The 16,541-nt window shown below is 46.6% G+C and overlaps 1 long non-coding RNA gene across 1 annotated transcript; it reads right to left on the minus strand.

Moving 5' to 3' along the window:
• Positions 1-378: 378 nt before the first annotated feature.
• Positions 379-13,755, minus strand: LOC131383677 (uncharacterized). Its single transcript, XR_009213868.1, has 3 exons — positions 13,605-13,755; positions 3,164-3,438; positions 379-460 (listed from the first exon to the last, which is right to left on the minus strand). It is a non-coding gene; the product is annotated as an uncharacterized LOC131383677 (long non-coding RNA).
• Between the last annotated feature and the right edge of the window lie 2,786 nt (positions 13,756-16,541).

Here is a 16,541-nt window from a genome sequence, read left to right on the forward strand (position 1 = left end):
GAGGCAGGGGAATCACTTGAACCCAGGAGGCAGAGGTTGCAGTGAGCCGAGATCGCACCATTGCATTCAGAGCTGAACAACAGAGCAAAAACTCTGTCAAAAAACAAAACAAAACAAAACAAAAAAAACACTGGAAGAAGATACAACAAAGTACTAAATGTGACCATCTATGAGCAGAAGGAGAACACAATGGACAGAGAGATGAAATAGATTAGTGCTTTTTGGAAATATCTTTTTATGTTGCTTTGATTTTTGAGCGATGTAAACATAGCACAGCATCTATTCCAAAAATCAAATTAGGAAAGAAAACACATACAATGCAATCCAGCGACCTTGACATTCTTATTGGAGCCACAGGCAGGAACTGCTCTAGAACTCCTGAGGTGCAAGCCGTCCCATTTCTTTACATTTCTGAATCAAGTCATTCCTCCATTAGTTAGTGTATTAATCTGTTCTCATGCTGTTGATAAAGACATACCCAAGACTGGGTAATGTATAAAGAAAAAGAGGTTTAATGGGCTCACAGTTTCATGTGCTTAGGGAGGCCTCACAATCATGGCAGAAGGCAAAAGGCACTTCTTCCACGGCAGCAGACAAGAGAGAATGAGAGCCAAGCAAAAGAGCCAAGCAAAACCATCAGATCTCATGAGACTTATTCACCACTATGAGAGCAGTAGGGGGGGATCCACCCCCATAATTCAATTACCTCCCACCGGTCCCTCCCATGACACATGGGAATTATGGAAGCTACAATTCAAGGTGAGATTTGGGTGGGGACACAGCCAAACCATATCTGTTAGCATAGACAAAGAGTTCAACAATGGTCAATTTCCAGAGTCCTCTTCTCTCTGTGGATCTTACAAGCATCTCAGGATTTGGTTCAAATTTAAAAAGATTCAGTCTTCAGTTTGTGTGGTCACCATCCTCACAGTCTCTGTTGAGGCCAAAGGGCACAGGGCCAAGAATAGACATTATAGCTTACTGCCTAAATTCAAACCCTGGCTCTGCCGTTCACCAGCTGAGTGACCTTGGGCAAGTCGCTGAACTTCTCTGTGCTCCTAGTTTCCTCATCTGTAAAATGGGGGTAATAGCATAACAAGACCTATGAGTTAGTGTATTTAAGACAGTGAGACTAGGGCCTGGCACTTAGTGAGTGATTGATCATATTTGCTACAGATATTGTCGCCCTGATTGATGCACAATGCCTCTCTCAAAAATCACCCTTTGGGATGGATGATGTATGCCCCTCAAAGGTCCTCTCCACTGACACAAGCCTGTTTCAGGCACCGTGAACAATATTCCCAAGGCTTCAGGACTGAAAGCTCAGCTTGCACAGCTCTCACAGAGCCACTCCCACCTGAGACCTGCCACCCTGAAGGGCCCTTTGAAGCAAAGCCCATCCACATCCCCACTCCCTCTGCCTCTGCTTCCCAGACAAGCCAGCTAATTCTCCTGCACCTTGTAGCCTCAAACACCCAGTGTTCTTATCATCCACATCAGAGTCTCCTGAAGTGTCCATTAAAAATGCAGAGTCCTGGGTCCACCTCAAAATCTAGGGGGCAGGAGCCCAGCCAGTTCCTCGGGTTATTATTATGCATACTGGGATTTAAAAACCACTGAGTTTGCAGCAGGGTCCTAGGGAAATGGAAGGAGAGATTTCTCTCATTTCTTTCTGATAAACCAAAAGCAGTGAGAAAAAAAGGGGGGGAAGACCAATTAATTTTCAATAATTCAGTTTCCTGCAATAACTTTGAATCAGTTTAAATTTAATTAAAGTAAATTGTTCCTCAACATGTATTAAGCTACTTCTAATATCAAATAATGATGACCACCCTCACCACTAATTGCAGCCCCCACCACAAATCTGGGCGGCCAGTACTAGGGTGTGAGCTTTTTAACCCTCAGAAACTTTCTTGCCCACTCAATCTTGTCGAGAATCCTGAAACAGTGCATCTCATTTTATGCAAATTTGCATTGCATGACTTAGATATGAGGTAATTTAAAAATATTAATAAAGACATGCCGTATGCTCCAATTTTGAAATAATGCACATCTTGCTTTACATGTATCCCTCTGGGAAATTTAGTCTTGAATAATGCATAGCTTCAGGAATGAATCCCTTGCATAAATCTGATAAAAGCTGATCTATTCAATGGAGAGAGGTGGAAGGGGCACCAGCTAACCATGTCTTCCCCCTCCCTCTGCTGCCCTGGAATCTTCTGCAGGAATCTATGGCCTCAGTAAGAATTGGGTGTTTTGTTTGTTTCTTTGTTTTAGAGACGGGGTCTCACTCTGTTGCCCAGGTTCTGGAGTACAGTGGTGGGATCATAGCTCACTGCATCCCTGAACTCCTGGACTCAAGTGATCCTCCTGCTTCAGCTTCCTAAGTAGATGGGACTACGGGCACATGCCACCATGCCCAGCTAATTTTTTGTAGAGACGGGGTCTCGCTATGTTGCCCAGGCTGGTCTTGAACTCCTGACCTCAAGCAATCCTCCTACCTCAGCCTCCCAAAGTGCTGGGATTACAGGTGTGAGCCACCATGCCTGGCATTCATTTAGGGTTTTTTTGTTTGTTTGTTTTGTTTTTTTGAGACGGATTCTCACTCTGTCGCACAGGCTGGAGTGCAATGGCACGATCTGAGCTCACTGCAACCTCTGCCTCCCAGGTCCAAGAGATTCTCCAGCTTCAGTCTCCCAAGTAGCTGGGACTACAGGCACGCGCCACTGCGTCTGGCTAAATTTTTTTGTATTTTTAGTAGAGACGGGTTGTCACCATGTTGGCCAGGCTGGACTCGAACTCCTGACCTCAGGTGATCCACCCACCTCGGCCTCCCAAAGCCCTGGGATTATAGGTGTGAGCCACTGCTCCCAGCCAATTTAGTTCCTTAGGTAAGAGTTCTTGAACTGGTCACTCTGCTAAGATCTGTATGTCTGTTTTCTCTATCCAAATCTGTTAGGTGCCTACTGTTTACTCACACTGGAATGTGAGTATGTCATGGTAAGATGAACAGCTTCCTTACCTCATGGGGCTTCCACGCTGATCTAGACGCCCCAACAACCTGAGAAGCCAGTATAATTACTGTTCCTATTTCAACATAAGGAAACTGAGGCTCAGGCTGAGATTACACAACCAGTAAGTTGTGCAGAAGCCAGATATGAACCCAGGAAGTCTGATTCCAAAGCTTAACAACTGCTGCATATACTGGCTGACCAGAAGGGTGTTTGGGAATCCCAGATCCTGGACGAATATCGTCCCCTGTCCTTGAAGCATCCCTCTGGGCAGCTCCGCAAATGTGATCCCATTTCCAGTAATGCACTGAGAGAGGACAGCAATGCTCACATCTCAATGGCCAGGTCTGTGTCACATGACCACCATCCCTGCAAGGGAGCTTGGGAAGGTACTTGCCGAGTACCCATTTGACTGTCCACCATGACTCTGCAAAAACAAAAAAGCAAACAAACAAACAAACAAAAACATAAACAGGTTGAATAGCCCTTATCTGACATGCTTAGAACCAGAAGTATTTCAGATTTTTTCAGATTTTGGAATATTTACAAATATATAATGAGATATCTTGGGGCTGAGACCCAAGCCTAAACAGGAAATTCATATATGTTTCATACACACCTTGTACACATAGCCTGAAGGTAATTTTATATAGTATTTTAAATAATTTTATGCAGGAAACAAAGCTCAGACTGTGTTTTGACTGTGACCGGTCGCATGAGGTCAGGTATGGAATTTTCCACATGTGCCATCATGTCAGCGCTCAAAAAGTTTTAGGTTTTGGAGTATTTTGGATCTTGACTTTTTGGATTAGGGGTGTTCACCCTGTGAACTGGGCATATCATAAGGGGCTGGGCACAGTGGCTCACACCTCTAATCCCAGCACTTTGGGAGGCCAAGGCAGCAGGATCTCTTGAGCCCAGGAATTCAAGACCAGTGTGGGCAACATAGAGAGACCTTATCTCTACAAAAAATAAAAAATTAGTCAAGTGTGGTGGCTCATGCCCATAATCAAAGTACTTGGGAAGGCTAAAGCTAGAGAATCACTGAAACCTAGGAGATCGAGGCTGCAGTGACCCATGATCATGCCAGTGCACTCCAGCCTGGGCAACCGAGCAAGACACTGTCTCAAAAAAATTAATTAAAAATAAAATAAAAATTAAATTTAAATTTAAAAATCAAAAATTACAAAATTAATATTAGAAGGCAGAAATGAATATTGGGTAAGTAATTTCAAGTGTCTGCCACAGAAAGAATGCTGGAGGAGGAGTCTTGAGGAATGAGTGGGAAGAAGCTGAACAAGAGTGTGGGAAAAGCCAAAGGGTCAGCACAGTTAAAATTCCAGGAATAGGAGAAGGTGTGTGTTGACTTTGGAGACTCAGAGAAGAAAGTGGAGTGACCGAGAGCTGCAGGCAGACATCAGGATGGAAGCCAAGGCTCCTGGGCACCTGCCAGGAGGAAACATCACCAGACCCTCCCATTCCCAGCAGGCAGGGCCCTAGATAGGTAAGGGGGAAGGGCCAGTGCTTCTCACTGCACATGCATGGACTTTGCATATACAAAACCGGCCCCACTTTCCAACAATCCGGATGCCCATAGAACTGAAGCTTAATAAACTGACATTTGTATAATAAGATGTGTCTGGGCTGGGCATGGTGGCTCATGCCTGTAACCTCAGCACTTTGGGAGGCCAAGGCAGGTGGATCACCTGAGGTCAGGAGTTTGAGACCAGCCTGGCCAACATGATGAAACCCCATCTCTACTAAAAATACAAAAAATTAGCCAGGCATGGTGGCAGGTGCCTGTAATCCCAGCTACTTGGGAGGCTGAGGCAGGAGATTCTTTTGAACCCAGGAGACGAAGGTTGTGGTGAGCCGAGATCATGCCATTGCACTCCAGCCTGGGCAACAGATGGAAACACTGTCTCAAAAAAAAAAAAAAAAAATGCCTGCTGCCTGTTGACCAGCTTCTCTTCCTTATCCCACTTGTTTTTCTTCCCCACTATATAAACCCCTAACTTTAGTTGGAGGGGAGAGATGGACTTGAGGTTTGTCTCCCTCTCTCCAGCTGACATCACCTGTAATATGTAATATAAATAATGTATGATAAATGTAATAGTATAAACATTGAATATAATAAAGCCTTCTTCCATGGCAATACTTGTTGTCTCAGTGATTGGCTTTCTGTGCAGCAGACAATGGGACCTAGACCAAAACCATAGTGTTGGGTAACATATGGACGAGCCACTCCCACACTGATGTGTTGAGCTCCCCATCAGTTAAGCCTCTTATTCAAAAGGGCATGGCATTTCTTCCTCAGAGTAGCCTGTATTCTACAAAACATTATGTTTCACTTTGTTTCTACAAAGCTGACCCAAAGATTTTCTTGTTCTTCTTGCTTTGAATTCTGCATCTATTTAGAGCTCTGTGAGCTACTGTGGATAAAGCAAAATGGCAAGTTGCACTGGGACCCTGTTGTTTGAGGAGAGTGGAGCATCCCTGCTGCATGCCTGGGAAACAGCAGATATTGAGTAAATGATCATCACACCTGGGGTGGGCTCTCGGGCCTACTTGCCTTGGTATCAGTAGTGACTTGGATTTACCTGCTTTTAAAAGAATCTTTGGCCTCAAGAGTCCTATTTTTCCGCCATGAGTATTTAGGGGATTACCCAAAGGGTAACTGCATGTACTCACAAATACATCTGAGCCCCCTGGGAGCAGCTGCTACCTCACCAGGTACCCCCCATCACCCCATACCTCCCGACATCACTGCTGTGTGGTGCTCTGCAGCAGGGAAGGGAAGTAGGGGAAGAAAACCATTTGTTTGTTTTTCTTTTTTAGAGATAGAGTCTTCCCACTGCAATCATAGCCCACTGCAGCCTTGAAGTCTTGGGCTCATGGGATCCTCCTGCCTCAGCTTCCCCGAGTAGCAAGGACTACAGGCATGTGACACCACACCTAACTAATTTTTTTATGTTTTTAGAGACAGGGTCTCTCTGTGTTGCCCAGGCTGATGTTGAACTCCTGGCCTCACATGATCCTCCCACCTCAGCCTCCTAAATAACTGGGATTTGAGCTAGGAGCCACTGTGCCCAGCCAGATTTTTTAAAAATGTACTATGTCACAGTGGCCTCATATCAAAGCCACTTTGGCCCCATGTGTTCCAGTGTTTGCTGAAACCACTCTTTCTGTCTTTAATTTCAGCTCTCTCCAACCCTGGAATGCGACAGCCTCCCACAGGGTGGAGCAGCCAGAAAGAGCTGAGTAGCCTCTTTGGCTTTAACGATAGAAATTTTCTTGATTATGGTAGACCCTTAGAGATGTCTCTTCCAGCTCAGGATCAATTCTCTTCCCTGGAAACTGCCAATGGGAGGGACCTTATCAGAAATATTAGCACTGTGTAATTCTACTCCCTGGACACAGTGATTAGACCAGGCATGGCCAACTGACCCAAGTTGAGCCAACCAGATTTATTTCTCATAAGAATTCAGTGCTGGGGCCAAGATAACCGGGGCTAATTTCTGCGATGGCTGAAGCTTGCAGCCTTGGGGGGTTGTGAAATATGGCCTCCATATGAACAGAAAATCTGAGAAAGTATATCTGTGTGGATGGACAGAGAGCAACAGAGATGAGATGTAGAAAGCCAGACACGGTGGCATGCACCCGTAGTCCCAGCTACTCAGGAGGCTGAAGTGAAAAGATTCCTTGAGCCCAAGAACTCAAGACCAGACTGGGCAACATAGCAAAAGCTGTCCCTCAAAAAAAAAAAAAAAAAAAATATATATATATATAGTGCTTCTTTATTAAATTTATTTTCAACCTAAGAAAGCTGAATGAAGAAACAGCAACAACTACAACCCGAAAAAAGAGAGAGAAAAGGCACGCTGATACCTTTCCACTTCCCAGCTCCAGGCCTTTCTTAAGACTCAGGGATATCCCTGCCTTAACTTTCATGAGACACCTCCATATCCTAGTCAGAGTCGTTGGTTGCCAGCAACAGACTCCACTATGGCTGCTTTAGGTCACAAAGGCCTTCATCAAAGGACATTCATCAAGTCTCCAGAAGAACCAGAGAATCAAGCTTGGACCCCACAAAGCCAGAAGTCCCCAAATTACACTGCAAGAATGCTGCAACCAGGCCCCTACAGCTACCTTGCCCACTGCTAGTGCCAGGCCCCTCCTCACGCTGTTCCTGAGAACTGGGTCCTGTACTCCTGCTGCAAGGAAAGCTGCAAAACAGCACTCCTGACTTCTGACATGGAGAGGCAGGGCCCCGAAATAAAGAGACTCCCCACAGCTATTCAAAAGAAACCACACTGGCCAGGAGCAGCAATGCATGCCTGTAGTCCCAGCTACGCGGGCAGCTGAGGCAAGAGAATCGCTTGAGCCCAGGAGTTCAAGTCTAGCCTGGGCAACATAGCAAGACCCCATCTCTTAAAAAAAAAAAGGAAGAAAGAAAGAAATAACATAACCACAGTGCATTACATATGTCTGCTACCTCATTGTAGTAACTTCTGGCTGCAACAGTCTTACGATAAAACTCTGTGCCCCAGCTCTGATCACTGGAACAGGCTGGACAGGTCCATTTTCTTGCCAGGGTGAGACCAAGGAGGTGCCCAGGATGGAAAATTTAAGGAGGCCCTCACTCTCAGGCTCGTGAAAGTGCAGGGTCGGCTCCTGAGAGTGGGGCCTCCTTAAATGTTGTGCCCTGGCTGCCTCACTTGCCTTATCCTCCTCCAGGCCCTGCTTCTTGCTGCTCCTAAAGGCCTCTGTCCTCCAGATATTTCTCAGTCCTCCTGCAAACGCAGATGGGTGGCCCACGCCCACTACTGTTCCGGGCATATCCTAACATGCCCAAGTCCACTTAGAATCCACTGGAATCTCTGGTACATTTGTTTGATGTACTAATTAGTTAATAATGGGCCAGATACAGTGGCTCACACCTGTAATCCCAGTACTTTGGGAGGCTGAGGCAGGAAGATCGCTTAAGCCCAGGAGTTGGAGACAAGCCTGGATGACATAGTGAGACCAGCATCGCTACCAAAAAATTTTTTTAATTACCTGGGCATAGTAACTTGTAACCTTGGGAGCTCTGAAACATGGTCCCCACGTGAACAGAAAATCTGAGAAAGCAAATCTGTGTGGGTGGACAGAGAGAAACAGAGATAAGAGGTAGTAATGTGGGCAAGATGGCACATGCCTGAGGTCCCAGCTCTTTAGGAGGCTGAGGTGGGAGGATCACTTGAGCCCAGGAGGTTGAGGCTACAGTGAGCTATGATTGCACCACTGCACTCCAGCCTGGGTAACAGAGCAAGACCGTGTCTCTAAGAAAGATAAAAACAAAATAAAATAAAAAATTAACAATGATAACAGAAAACACTTCTTGCACATTTACCTTGTGCCAAGCACGCAAGTGTTTGTTTCATCAACACCACAGCTCTAGGCAGTATTCACTACCATTATCCCTGTTTTCCACCTTCTGAGGCAGAGACAGGTGAAGGGGCTTGCCAAGATCACACAGCAAGGAGTAGCACCAGGATTTGGACCCAAATCTCCCCACTGTCCCTATCAAGCCCCTTCAAGGAAAGCAGTTGCCTGCCTTTGAAAGCCAAGGAAACGGTGGAAATGACAAGTGTTAACCCACTCAGGGAATATTAGAATGACTGTGGAGCTATCGAATCCTCGGCCCTTAAATCCGCTAATTACAGTTACAATCAATGGCATTAGTGTAAGTGCTCATTCTATTACCAAGACGGTGACGGTGGAGCCCACCAAGCCCACCCACTCCACCAACCACAGGCTCTTGAAATGAACTGAAATCTGCCTACTTCTGACCGGTCATCTGGGGCCAGATTCAGGCCTCCAGGCTCAGCCTCTCTTTCCTCTCTGTGGCCTGGCCAGGAGGACAGGTTGTTTTCTTCAGAATCGCCACCCAGACCCAAAAGACAACGGCCTTCCAGAGGCCCCACACAACCTTGGCGATGGGAAGCAGATTTTTGCCATTTTCTTCTTTCAGCCAAGGGACATTTAATTAAGGCTCACAAAACCCGCCTAACATATGATCATAATTACATCAGCATATTGGGGCTGGGAAGCTTTAAAGCCTAGTTACAAGTTGGTCAAAGACAGGCATGCAGAGGCCTGGAGAAGGACAGGAGAGAGGGGAAAATGTACTCTCTGGTGACACCAACGCAAAGCCAGTAAGGGAACGGTGGGTGGGATTTGCCTGTGGGATAAGGGAAGGGGAAAGGCAGAAGCTGGGCTCTGGGGCATGTTTTGATATTGGAGAAATTCACACGTTTTACAGTATGCACTTCTGCTCAAAGCAACTGTTTAGGCAGGGAATGGTGGTGAATAAGGCATGAATGAGACAGCCCAGTAATCACTGATGATGGCCATGACGGAAAACACAAATCACAGTTCATCAGCACGTTTACATCTTTGGCATTTAACATGAGCCTAAAGCCCAGGAGAGACTCAGACAGTGTTCGTGACTTGTGCAGGGTTGTATTGGTGCTGGTGAAAATATTGGTGATGGCGGCCAGGAACTGTGGCGCACACCTATAATCCCAGCACTTTGGGAGGCCAAGGCAGGGAGCATCGCTTGAGGCCAGGAATTCAAGACCAGCCTGGGCAACATAGCGAGGCCCCATCTCTACAAAAAAAAAAAAAAAGTTTTTAATTAGCTGGGAGAGTGTATACTCAGGGCAGATTGAACGTATGCTTCCAGGTTAAAAAAATTAAAAAATAAATAAAAATTAGCCATGCATGGTCATCGCACATGCCTGTTGCCTGGGAGTTTGACATTCTAATAAGTTATGATCGTGCCACTGCGCTCCAGCCTGGGCAACACAGCAAGAACCTCTACCTTAAAAAAAGATAGTTGGGGGGACAACAGTGATGGCAAGTGCAGTGGAATGATCGTGACAGGGCTGGGTGTGGTGAACAAAGTTGATCACTGAATGGTGGTGTGAATGGTGATGTGAACAGGCTCATAGAGTCGGGTAGTGATGCGGGCAGTGCAGGTGGAGATAGTGGCAGGAGAGAGGCAGTCATGGCAGGGGGATGGAAGGATTGATGATGCTGGTAGCAGTGGTGATGAGGGTGTCAGGAAGACGGTAGACATGGTGACATTGACAGTTTGGTGATGGCTCGGTGGTGGTGGTAGTGCCCAGGGTGATGGTTATTGTCATGGTCATAATACAGAAAGGACGGTGGGCTGGTGATGGGCTGGTAGTGACATACTATGAGGAGGACAGTGGTGCATAGGGGCCCATGCTGAATGACAATGGTGTTACTAGGGTGGTGATGATAGGGGTGGTGACAATGGTAAGGGAAGAAAGATGAAGGAGGATGGAGGAGGGAGGGAGGGAGGGAAGAAGGATCCTGGAGCCCCTGCATCATCAGTCTATGGACAGGAGCTTAGTTCCATTTCTTGCCCTTTGGTCACTAGAAGTCAAAAAGCTAACTGTCTGCCAGGCCAGGGACCCTTCCCCTGCCACCACTTTGACTGAAATGCACAATCCTGCCCTGCAACAATACCCTTCCTGGTGGGAGGATTGGCACAGACTGGGTTTCATGAATGCATACACACCCTCCCTCTCGCTATTGTCTAAACCGTCAATTAAGTTCCCTGGGGAGTAAAGACAGCAGTACCATGTGGTAGTTAAGAATCCGGGCTCTGGAGTCCTCTTTGATTTAAATTCTCGATTGTGCTGTGTGACCTTGGATGAGTTGCTTAACCTCTCTGAGCCTCAGTTTCTTCATATGTAAAATGAAGCTCATAGCAGCACCTGCCACCCAGGATTGTAGTGACAAGGATGGGAGATGATGCTGTGAAACACGTGGCCCGTCGGGAGTTATGGCTCAGTGCCCCATGGGGAGTCAGTGATGTTGGTTACCATTGTTATCATCTACCACTACTTTTGGAAAAGCAGGAGGGAGGCTGGGCATGGTGGTTCATGCCTGTAATCCCAGCACTTTGGGACACCGAGATGGGTGGATCACCTGAGGTCAGGAGTTCAAGACCAGCCTGACCAATATGGTGAAACCCCATCTCTACTAAAACTACAAAAACTAGCCGGGCATGGTGGCATGCACCTGTAATCCCAGCTACTGTCTACTCGGGAGGCTGAGGTAGGAGAATCACTTGAACTCGGGAGGCAGAAGTTGCAGTGAGCTGAGATCGTGCCACTGCACTCCAGCCTGGGCAACAGAGCAAGACTCTGTCGAAAAGAAAAGAAAAGAAAAGAAAAGAAAAGAAAAGAAAAGAAAAGAAAAGAAAAGAAAAGAAAAGAAAAGAAAAAAGAAAAGAAAAGCAGGAGGGAGATACAATAGAATCTGATCTCCAGGATTCTGGGGAGATGAGGGAGTTGGCATCAAAGTCCCCTTTTCCCAGACTCTGCAAGCTCTTCAGCGCCATCTGTCTGTGCAGACACACTCAGCAGGTCACAAGAGGCAGGCTGCTTGCACAGCAGCCGCTGCAGAAGTTAGGCCGGAACCCCATCACAACGGGCATCAATGAGTCAAGCTGGTTTGCCTCTGGCTAGAGACGGTAGGGACAGGCTCTCCACTAGAGCAGTCTGGTGGTGTAATTTAAGCTCCCCTCTTGCGTACCTAGTCTCCAAATCCGATCATAGCCCTCTGGAAGTTCTGTGATCTATTGAATCATGTTGTATTCTTCCTCTACTTAAGTTTGCTGGTGTGGTTTCTGTAATTTGCAACAAAGAATCTTGACTGATAAAGCTGAGTTCTGGCCAGGCATGGTGACTCATGCCTGTAATCTCAGCATTTGGGAAGTCTAAGGCATGGTTGCTTGAGGCCAGGAGTTCAAGACCAGCCCGGGCAACATAGCAAGACTCTGTCTCCACAAATTAAAAAAACACAAAAATTGGCCAGGCACGGTGGTGCATGCCAGTGGTCCCCGCTACTTGGGAGGCGGAGGTGGGAGGATCACTTGAGCCTAGGAGAGCAAGGCTGTGGTGAGCTATGATCACACCACTGCACTCCAGCCTGGGCAACAGAGTGAGATCTTGTCCCCCGCATCCAAAACAAAACAAAAAACAAAAAAAAAGCTGAGTTCTAGGGCTTCGAGTCTGTCTCCCTTGATCAGAAACTGTCCTTGTTCAAGCTGCAGTTTCATGCCCTAAACCCTCTGCAAGGGGGCACTGTCTGGAGAGCCTTGGTAGGCCAAGCCCCAGAGGACTGGGCAGTAGTTACTGCTACATTCATTTTCAATCAACCAAAATGTATAGAAAGCCTGTTACGCATCAAGTACCCCACAGTCCACTGGAAAAGTGTCACTATGGCATTAGTGTATGGTGCATGCTGTGACAGGAGCCACAGAAAGAATAGCGATAATGTCACCTGACACTTATTTAGTTCCTGCCATGTAATTCTAAGGACATTTGACTCTTAAACAATGCAGGTGTTGGGGCACAAAACCCCCACACAGTTGAAGTCTTAGTATAACATTTTTTTCCCAGAAATGGTGTCTCACTCTATCACCCAGGCTGGAGTGCAGTGGCACAATCCCAGTTTACTACAGCCTCCGATTCCTAGGCTCAAGGAATCCTCCGTCTCAGCCTCCCAAGTAGCTGGAATTACAGGCTCATACCACCAACCCCGGCTAATTATTTTTACTTTTTGTAGAGACAGGGTCTCACTTAGTTGCCCAGGTCAGTCTCAAACTCCTAGGCTCACGCAATCCTCCTACCTTAGCCTCCCAAAGTGCTGAGATTACAGCTATGAGCCACCACACCCAGCCTCAACTGTACTTTAATTCACTTAATTTCTACTAAACTTAATTCCCACTTTATTATCAGATAAACAATATTATTATTCTCATTTTACAGATGAAGAAATTGAGGCAGAGGGAAGGTAAGCTACTTTCCCAAAGTCTCATGGCTTATTCGTGATAGGACAAGACTTGAGACCAAGCAGTCTAACTGGGTTCAGCTCTTAACCACTCAAGTATACTGTTTCTCTGAGGCTATTTAGTGGCACATAATAGAGGCACCTAACCTGGTCTTGGGGAACAGAGGAGCAAGGGAAGTTTGCCTGAAAGCACTGTTGTCTACCCTAAGGCCTAAAAGATCAGTAAGAGACAGTGAGGTGAAGAGATGGGAAAACAATGATCTTAGCAGAGGGAACAGGATGTACAAAGGCCTGGAGGTGAGAGAAAGCTACAGCTAGCACCACTCATTTTTCTGAGCTCTTTCAAATATGAAAGTTTATGGAGAGTATAAAAATATAAGCTGGGTATGGTGACATGCACCTGTAGTTCCAACTACTCAGAAGGCTGAGGCTGGGAGATTGCCTGAGCCCAGGAGTTCAAGGTCAGCCTGGGCAACATAGTGAGACCTCGTCTCAAAAAAAAAAAAAAAAAAAAGAAAGAAAGAAAAAGAAAAGAAAAAAGAAAAAGAAAAATATAGATAACAAGGGAATCTATAATTTTTTTTTTTGCTTACTATGTGCATATTAGTCAGGATGAGTAAAACTAGCTGCTGTAACAAACAAACCTACTGTGGGCATATTAGTCAGGATGAGTAATACTAGCTGCTGTAACAAACAAATCACAAAATGTCAAAGATTTACATGCTAACTGTTGCATTTCTCCCTCATGAAGAGTCCCACGTGGAGATTCCCAGCAGCCACCCATGTTGAGCTTCCAAAGCTGCTACTCACAAACCAGGCTGCTTCTATCTGTGGATCTGCCATATTCTAGGGTAAGCATCTGCAAACTTTTCTATAAAGGGCCAGATAGTAGAAGTTTTTGCCTTTGTAGGTCACAGGGTCTCTGACACAGTGACTGCACTCTGCCCTTACAGCACAAATGCACCAACGAGGAATACACAAATGAATGGATGTGGCTGTGCTCCAATAGAACTTTACTTATGAAATCAGACCACAGGCAGGATCTAGCTCATGCACCATAGTGTGCCAACCCTATCTTGGGTATTAGAGTCTTCTGCCAAATCCTCACATCCAGCCAGTAGGCAGGGGAAGAGTAGAAGGGGTCTCGTGGGGAAGGTTTCAGTAGGTCAGGTCTAGAAGTAATGACATTACTCACGCCTGCACTCTACTGGCCAGAACTTGGTCACATAGCCACATGTGACAGCAACGTGGGCTAGAAAACATAGATTATGCACCCAGGAGGAAAAGGAAAGGGACTTCGGTGAATGCACAGGAGTCCCTGCCATGCACACTTTATGTATTAATACATCCTCTCACTCACTAAGAGATAGGAAGGAAGAAGTTATAAGTGGCCCCATTATACAGGTGAGCTTATTGAGGCTCGAGGAGGCCTAGAGACTAGCTGAGGTCACAGAGTCAGTGGAAATGTCTGTCTATAATTAACCTCCACAAGCAGAGTCTTGAGGGTGAAGATAAAAAGGCACGTAATGGGCTGGGTGCAGTGGCTCACACCTGTAATCCCAGCACTTTGAGAGGCCAAGGCAGGTTGATCACGAGGTCAGGAGTTCAAGACCAGCCTGGCCAATATGGTGAAACCCCGTCTCTACTAAAAATACAAAAATTAGCCGGGCATGGTGGTGTGTGCCTGCAGTCCCAGTTACTTGGGAGGCTGGGGCAGAAGCATCACTTGAACCCAGGAATCAGAGGCTGCAGTGAGCCGAGATCACACCACTGCACCCCAGCCTGGCTGACAGTGACAAAGCAAGACTCTGTCTCAAAAAAACCAAAAAAAGGCAAGTAACTCAATCTTAGGGGAGGGGAACTCCACAAAGGCCCATGAGTTTGGGCTAAAACCTGCCTAAGCCACAAACCTAGGTGCTGTGCTGATTTTTCCCTGTCCCTCACCTAATACAGCTTGTAAATCCAGGCAAGAGGAGCCCCACACCTTGGAGGACACTGGGCGGCTCCCCCCTGACCCCCACATCCTAGCACAGAACCCAGGGGAGTCAGAGAAGACCTGATGCAAACCTGGCCTTCCAGGTCACTATGAAGAGAGATTTCTCAGGGCAGGAGGACAGAACGGATTTCATGTCATAGTGTTGTTAGCTTGATGTATAACTTGTAAATACTGCACACCAGGGTATGTGGACCTCCATTTACACACTGAGCCTCAGCCTGCCAAGAGCGGGGTTGAGGGTTGCTCTTGGTCCTCCCAGGCACAAGGCAACGACCCTGAAGCCAGACCACCTGGATCTGAACCTCAGTTCTGCCACTGCCCAGCTGTGGGCTCTCGAGTAATTTACTTAGCCCTTTTGTCTCAGTATCCCCACGTTAAAATGAAGATAATAATAATTCTAACCTCATAGGGTTGTGGTGGGGATTTAACTGAGTTAAAATTTGAAAAGCGACCCGGCATGGTGGCTCATGCCTGTAATCACAGCACTTTGGGAGGCCAAGGCGAGAGAATCACTTGAGCTTAGGAGTTCAAGACCAGCCTGGGCAACATGGCAAGACCCCTGTCTCTATAAAATACAAAAAAATTAGCCAGGTGGTGGCGCACCCTGTAGTCCCAGCTACTAGGAGGCTGAGGATGGAGGATTGATTGCTTGAGCCCAGGAGTTTCTTCAATCTAGCAGACAGAGCAAGACCTTGTCCTAACAAAATAATAATAATAATTTGAAAAGCACTTAGAATTGTGCCTGGCATGTAGTAAATGTTCTGTTAAATAAATAAATCGCCCCCTGCCCAGCCCACTGCTGCAGATCCCAGCCTCTCCACTCATCTGGAGGGCAACATCAAGTGAGTAACCAATGTCATCAGCTTGTGGCATTTCTTCTCTCTCTGAAAGTCTTAGCCCTGAGGTGGCAGTTACTGTCTCTTGCTGGTCCTGCAAAGCAACCTGTTCAAATGCCAACTGCCACATGTCACCTTAGCTGGCAGAAGTTGTTCCACCTGATAATAGCCCAGAAACTATGATGCTTTGCTGTTCTACACGGAAGAACAGGCTGGGGCTATTTGTAAGCTTTGGCACCTGCCACTCTCGGCAAAGCAGATGGCAGAGATAAAAATCCAGGGCCAGGCAGGCTGATAAAGAGCTGGCCTTCATTACACAGGATGCGATTGAAATGCATCAGATCTTTCCTGCTGCAGACAGATCCAACTGCCCTCCCACGCCTGGCTGAGGAGGGGCGCAATGGATGGAGCATATTATCTCTTCTGTCTCATTCAGCTTCTGGTGAATGGAAAGGGATGGGCAGGAGGTGACCCAGGAAGGGGCTCGAGGTCAACCTCAGCCTCAGTCCAACCCTAAAATCCTCCCCCAGATTCCAGACCCTGGACCTCTTCTCTCCTCAAGTAAGGAGGAGATATTAATTGGTCCATTCTGGTTGAATGTCAATGTCATAGATCAGGTGGTTCTCAGGCAGGGCTGCATATTAAAATGACCTGGGAGATTTTTAAAATGCTTGTGTTCTGACCTTACTCCATGAAAGTGAATCAGACCCTCTTAGGGTGGGGACCTGACATTGGTCATTTTAAAAATCTCACCAGGTGATTTAAATGCGCAGTCATGGGTGAAAGCCTTGGACGTAGATTTTAATTCTGATTAAACCTTCACTA

This window comes from Hylobates moloch, unplaced genomic scaffold (assembly GCF_009828535.3).
Source record: "Hylobates moloch isolate HMO894 unplaced genomic scaffold, HMol_V3 SCAFFOLD_6, whole genome shotgun sequence".
Classification (NCBI taxonomy): Eukaryota; Metazoa; Chordata; class Mammalia; order Primates; family Hylobatidae; genus Hylobates; species Hylobates moloch.